This window comes from Lagenorhynchus albirostris, chromosome 8 (genome assembly GCF_949774975.1).
Source record: "Lagenorhynchus albirostris chromosome 8, mLagAlb1.1, whole genome shotgun sequence".
NCBI lineage: Eukaryota > Metazoa > Chordata > Mammalia > Artiodactyla > Delphinidae > Lagenorhynchus > Lagenorhynchus albirostris.
The window spans coordinates 92,579,278-92,586,170 of record NC_083102.1 but is presented as its reverse complement, the minus strand read 5'-3'; positions in this window follow the sequence as shown (position 1 = coordinate 92,586,170).

Genomic DNA, 6,893 nt, shown 5'->3' with positions numbered 1-6,893 from the left:
CTGGACCCCTGGGGAAGTCCCAAAACAACACAGACTTATTATCTTACAGTTCTGCAGATCAGAAGTCCTACCCAGCTTTCAGTGAACTAAGGTCAAATTGTCAGCCAGGTGCATTCTAGAAGCTGCCTGCTTTCCATGACTAGTGGCCTCCTTCCTTCACCTTCAAAGCCAGCAGCATAATGCTGTCTGCCATCTCTATGCTTCTCACAATTCTCTCTTCCACTTCTAAGGACTCTGGTGATTACATTGAGCCCATATGGATAATTAAGGGTAGCTTCCCTATCTTAAAATCAGCTGACTAGCTGATTAATTCCTTCTGCAACCTTAATTTCCCTTTGCTACGTAACCTAACACATTCAGAGGTTCCAGAGATTAGGATGTAGACATCTTTGGGGAGATGGGTATTATTATTTTTTATGTATGTATATATTTATTTTAATTGAAGTATAGTTGACTTACAAAGAGGGGTATTATTCTATCTGCCACAATGAACAAACAAAGGAGAGGACCCAGGCAGTCCTAAAACAGGAACAAATTATGGCATTAAGTAAACACCATAATTTGGAGGAGTAGATGGTAACAAAGAAGCACTGAAGACAGGATAGTTCATGATGTTGGGAATACTTAACATTTTCATAGGCTGGAGAGAACTTGGATATGTCTTGTAACTGTTGACAGAAAATAAAACACCAAAGTCAATTTGAACTGGCCAAAAAAAAATTTAAATTTCAGAAAAGAATAAAAAGTATACCACTTATCTCTTGAAAGACTCAAACTTAAAATAATGACAGTAGGCAACTTAATGCAAAACGCTCTGAAACAAGAAAGCCTATTTCTCTCAAGTTCAATAAAAATTACAAAAGGCTTATACTCCACAATTGCACAGTTTGATGAACTTTGGATTGTAAATTGCTAAACAATTTTATATGACTTCTCATGACTGCTATATAATTCTTTCCTGGAGTTTGATTTTTTTAGTGGTATGTTGGTATTATGTCTGGGATCTTCTAATTTGCTTCTAAACCTAGAGAGAAAATCCTGGGCATATCTTCATGTGTGCACAAACACAGCAACTGGGGTGTTCTCTGTTTCCCACCATTCTACCTCCATGCTCAGAAAAAGCCACAAGGGTGGAGTAGATTTATGCAGCACGGAATAACAGTTTCACTTTTTCCTGCCGTTCTCGCTGTGAGCCACAAACTAATCATTGTCAAAGAGAGTGAGATTAAAAGTCTCTGTTCCTTTTCAATTTGCCTGAGGTTTTCTAATGTTAAAAAAAAAGCTTCACTACAGGTGGAATTTAATACACTAGCATTCTCTTAGTTGCTAAAATTTTATTAAATGAAAAACAAAGTCTAAAACCTAAATTTCTGTGGGTTTTTTTTTGTTTTTCACGGTACGCGGGCATCTCACTATTGTGGCCTCTCCTGCTGCGGAGCACAGGCTTCTGACGCGCAGGCTCAGCGGCCATGGCTCACAGGCCCAGTCGCTCCACGGCATGTGGGATCTTCCACAGACCGGGGCACGAACCCGTGTCCCCTGCATCGCCAGGCAGACTCTCAACCACTGTGCCACCAGGGAAGCCCATAAATTTCTGTGTATTTTTGAAATAGCTATTTAAAAAATACAATCTATAGCTCTCTTCTCTCTCTTCTGCTTCTGAGTCATTGTGCTTACATTTTCTCTTTTCTGAGCACAAAAAAGCAAATCTAGACATCCCAAAGAAATAAATATGGAAGCATTAGATTAATATAATAATGGAATTTTAAAGTTGTAGGAGACTTTGGAAGTAGTCTAGACCAGAGAATTTCTCAAAAATTCTTTTACTATGATCCCTGAAGGAAGGGCAAAAGATCCTGAAGCCCACCTATTTCCATTTTCTAATGAAAACAGATAGTGATGGTGAATGGATCCATAGAAGTTGAAGTAGAACCAGAATTCTAGTCGTCCTCAAACCAGCAATATGTAAAAAGGATAATCTACAGAATATGAAGCACTCACCTGTAAGAACTGAAGAAAGGACTTGCTTCTGGGGACCCACAGGAGCTAATGGTGTAGTCCAAAGGCCTGAGTACCAGCAGAGCTAATGATGCAAGTTCAGTCTGAAAGCCCGCAGAGTAAATACTCAAGAAGAGCCAACCTACCAGTTTGACTCTGAAGGCAGGAAAAAAAGCTGATGTCCCAGTTCAAAGGCAGTCAGGCAGGAGGAGTTCCCTCTTACTCGCAGGAGGGTCAGCCTTTTTATTCTATTCAGGTCTTCATCTGATTGGATGAGGGCTGCCCACATTAGGGAGTGCAATCTGCTTTACTCAGTCTATTGATTGAAAGGTTAATCTCATTCAAAAACACTCTCACAGACACACTCAGAATACTGTTGGACCAAGTATCTGGGGACCTTGTGGTCCAGTCAAGGTGACACATAAAATTAACGATCACAGCCCATAAGGTAGGGTGACATCTCACAATAGGTTGCAGACTATGCCTATAAAGTTACTTTCACCTGGTCTGATTTCCCACCAAAGCAATCTCTCAACAAAATTGCTGCTGCAGGGCCATGTTACATTGACCTGAAGAGTGTCTCACTGTAAATTTCAATTTGTCCTACTTCTAACCTGTGGAACTACTCAGAATAAATCTATACTTTATTCCATATACTAGCCTTTCAAATAAATTAAGACCCCTGTTATATTCTCCCTAGTGTTTTTTTCCCAAGTTAAATATTCCCAGTCTATTCCTCTAATCCTCACAGAATATGATTTCTTTGATGCACTGCAGTTTTGTCAGTTTTCATAAAATATGATGCCTTAAACTGAACATATTCTAAATGGGTTCTAACTCCTTTATACTGAAAAATAACAACTTTCAGTCTCCATTTATGTTCTTCCCATAAAACAAAAGGAACTTTTGTTGAGAGAACTGCTGAAACCATTATTTGTGACTATAATACCAATAATGAAACTAGCCTTAATATAAGTTGTCCAAGTACTTTACATAAATGATCCTCATATATATATATATATGAGTCTATTGATTGACATATATACAATCTCACATTTCCTGCAATGTATCATTTTCCTTGAGACTCGAAGTAAGTGGAGGTCACACTGAATACCTAACCATCCTGATTTTCTTTCTTTTTTTTTTTTTTGAGTTATGCGGGCCTCTCACCGTTGTGGAGCACAGGCTCCAGACGCGCAGCGGCCATGGCTCACGGGCCTAGCTGCTCCGCGGCATGAGGGATCTTCCCGGACCGGGGCATGAACCCGTGTCCCCTGCATCGGCAGGCGGACTCTCAACCACTGCACCACCAGGGAAGCCCCCTGGTTTTCTTAGGTATCTATCCATCCCTCTTGTGACTCAGGTGAAGGTGACTCATCCCCAGCCCAGGAGTAAATCCTGCTTTGCTCTAAGCCAATTAGGGTGTTTCCAAATGGGAGCAATCCCCCTTTCAATATTGGTTTAATGGCAGGCATGTGATACATTTCTGGCCAATTAGATATGTAGAAAAGTCTGCTGGAGTTGCTTCTTGGAAAGATTTCCTCATTCATAAACAGGAGATCCCAAGAAATGGCCTCTTTCCTGCCTCTGGATGTTATAACTGGATGTATTGCCTGGAACTGCTATAGCCATTTTGCTATCAGCTGAAAATGTCAGAGTGAAGACATCGAAAGAACCTGAGACCTTGATACTACCCAACCCCTTCTCCAAGTTTTCTGCCCTTCCTCTGTAACTTCCTATTATACAAGATAAAGAAGTCCCTTATTGTTTAAGTCAAACTGAACCAGGGTTTTCTGGTACTTGCAGCCAAAGTCATCTTAGTTGACAAATTCTGCCCCTGAACATTTCAAAGACTGAGTTAACCTTCAACTCACAATTGGTGGGAAATCCAATATTCTCCCAATATTTCTTTGAATTTCCTTGGGTTGACATTCTCCAAATCCAACTTCTTGATTCTACTGAACTCTTGCTCTCTCATCTCATACCCTCTGGCGAAGTGTTTCCTTACGCAGCCATGGAGCATGACTTCTTTTCCTCAATATAAAAAAAATCCACTCGCATAAAACACACAGAGTTGTGTGTATGTGTGTGTGTGTGTGCGCGCACGTGTCAGACTTTATTGAAGGCTTAGGGTAAGGGAATAGAGTTTACATCACTCCAGTAAAACATCTTAAAGTGGATTATTAGACATTCTTGTTTTTAAACATCCTCAGCAATTCTATCTATCGGAATTTTTCACTGGTCGCCTTCCATAGTCACTAGTCTCTGGTTTCATTCTTCAGGCTAATCTCTTCAGGAAGAAGCACTTCATCACAATCCTCAGACCTTGTTTTCAAATCAGTTTAGTCTTCCACCTACTTAGGGGCTCCAGTTTACTTTTGCATATCAAAACTCAGTACATGCACTGCTAGGTTAAGAGCCATCTATCTACTCTGGGTCTTACTTTTGAGGCGCATGGAAAAATTGGCAGATACTTAAAAATTTCAGTCTCTCTGTTCTTCCTCTCCTACCAGACTTTGCAAAAGGAAGGAAACAACATAGTGAGTAATTTCCCCACTGATATGGATTCTGCCACCCCACCTTAGACGAAAGAAGCAGCTATAGTCACTCTGAGTTTTAAATAACATTTTCTTTCCTGTGATACACAAGAATGCTCATATAAGAGTAATTGTGCTAGAATATTTGCAAAGTGAACCCCCTTAGAAACTTTGGATTTTTTGTGTGTTGCCAAAGAGCTCTGCAACTTGGAAATTCCTCATTTCACTGGTTTTTACTTGTGGTAAAACTTTGAATAAAATCAAATTCTACTTTTAAAACATCTCAGAAATTTATTGTCTAATGAGCTATGGCAAGTCTCTTAGGTATCAAAGAAGCCAAACTGTGTCACTGTTTTTGCTTCAGTGGTCCATTGGCTGTATTGGGCTGGAGGGTGATGTCCTTCTGGCATCAGCAGACTGATGAATTTTCAGGGAGAGACTGTAAAGGCTTAGTCACTGCTAAATTTAATTGTGCATCTTTAACCAGATATTCTTTTAGTTTTCTTATGTATTTTCTGACTGGCTGTCTGAGTCCCTCTAGTCTGTTCCCCAAAAGGATGGAGGTGGAAAACATGATCCCAGGACAATTAATACTCCATAAAAATTCCTGTTAATTACTCCTCTGTGGTTCAGTTTTCAAAGGAAATCTGTTCTCTTCATCCATTCATTTTTTCCTTCATTCCTTCATTTAATATTTATTGAGTGTCTTCTATGTGTAGCTAGTTACTGGGTACTCTTCATCATTACTCTCCTTGAAGCTAGAATATTCATGAAAATACTTCAGACTCTTCTCATTTCATATCAATGTCAAATATAATGCTCCATCTAAGTGCCTGCTTAATTTAAATGAGATTCAATGCCACAAAGACCAGCTAAGTCAAGAAGTTGGACTATTCTTTCTAGTTTATTGTTACACTTATTGTCAGTTATCCTTGAGAATTCATAAGAAATACTACTATAAGCAGAAGATTTGTTTACCAGTGTTCTTGGCCCTATAAACCTTTTTTTTTTTTAAACATCTTCATTGGAGTATAATTGCTTTACAATGGTATGTTAGTTTCAGCTTCACAACAAAATGAATCAGTTATATATATACATATGTTCCCATATCTCTTCCCGCTTGCGTCTCCCTCCCTCCCACCCTCCCTATCCCACCCCTCCAGGCGGTCACAAAGCACCGAGCTGATCTCCCTGTGCTATGCGGCTGCTTCCCACTAGCTATCTACCCTACGTTTGGTAGTGTATATATGTCCATGCCTCTCTCTCGCTTTGTCACCGTTTACCCTTCCCCGTCCCCATAGCCTCAAGTCCATTCTCTAGTAAGTCTGTGTCTTTATTCCTGTTTCACCCCTAGGTTTTTCATGACATTTTTTTTTCTTAAATTCCATATATATGTGTTAGCATACGGTATTTGTCTCTCTCTTTCTGACTTACTTCACTCTGTATGACAGACTCTAGGTCTATCCACCTCATTACAAATAGCTCAATTTCGTCTCTTTTTATGGCTGAGTAATATTCCATTGTATATATGTGCCACATCTTCTTTATCCATTCATCCGATGATGGACACTTAGGTTGTTTCCATCTCTGGGCTATTGTAAATAGAGCTGCAATGAACATTTTGGTACATGACTCTTTTTGAATTATGGTTTTCTCAGGGTATATGCCCAGTAGTGGGATTGCTGGGTCATATGGTAGTTCTATTTGTAGCTTTTTAAGGAACCTCCATACTGTTCTCCACAGTGGCTGTATCAATTTACATTCCCACCAACAGTGTAAGAGGGTTCCCTTTTCTCCACACCCTCTCCAGCATTTATTGTTTCTAGATTTTTTGATGATGGCCATTCTGACTGGTGTGATATGATATCTCATTGTAGTTTTGATTTGCATTTCTCTAATGATTAGTGATGTTGAGCATTCTTTCATGTGTTTGTTGGCACTCTGTATATCTTCTTTGGAGAAATGTCTATTTAGGTCTTCTGCCTATTTTTGGATTGGGTTGTTTGTTTTTTTGTTATTAAGCTGCATGAGCTGCTTATAAATTTTGGAGATTAATCCTTTGTCAGTTGCTTCATTTGCAAATATTTTCTCCCATTCTGAGGGTTGTCTTTTGGTCTTCTTTATGGTTTCCTTTGCTGCGCAAAAGCTTTTAAGTTTCATTAGGTCCCATTTGTTTACCCTATAAACCTTTTATAGTGTTTTTGTAAAAATGTTAAAGGTGATTTCAGAACTCCAACCTAAGTAATATTAGACAATGAGAATTATTCTGTTGCTGATCTCAGCCTGCTTACTGCACTACCAACTTAGTCAGCTGTAATGTCAGAAATTAAACATGCTCCTGGCTTAGAAGTTAGTAAT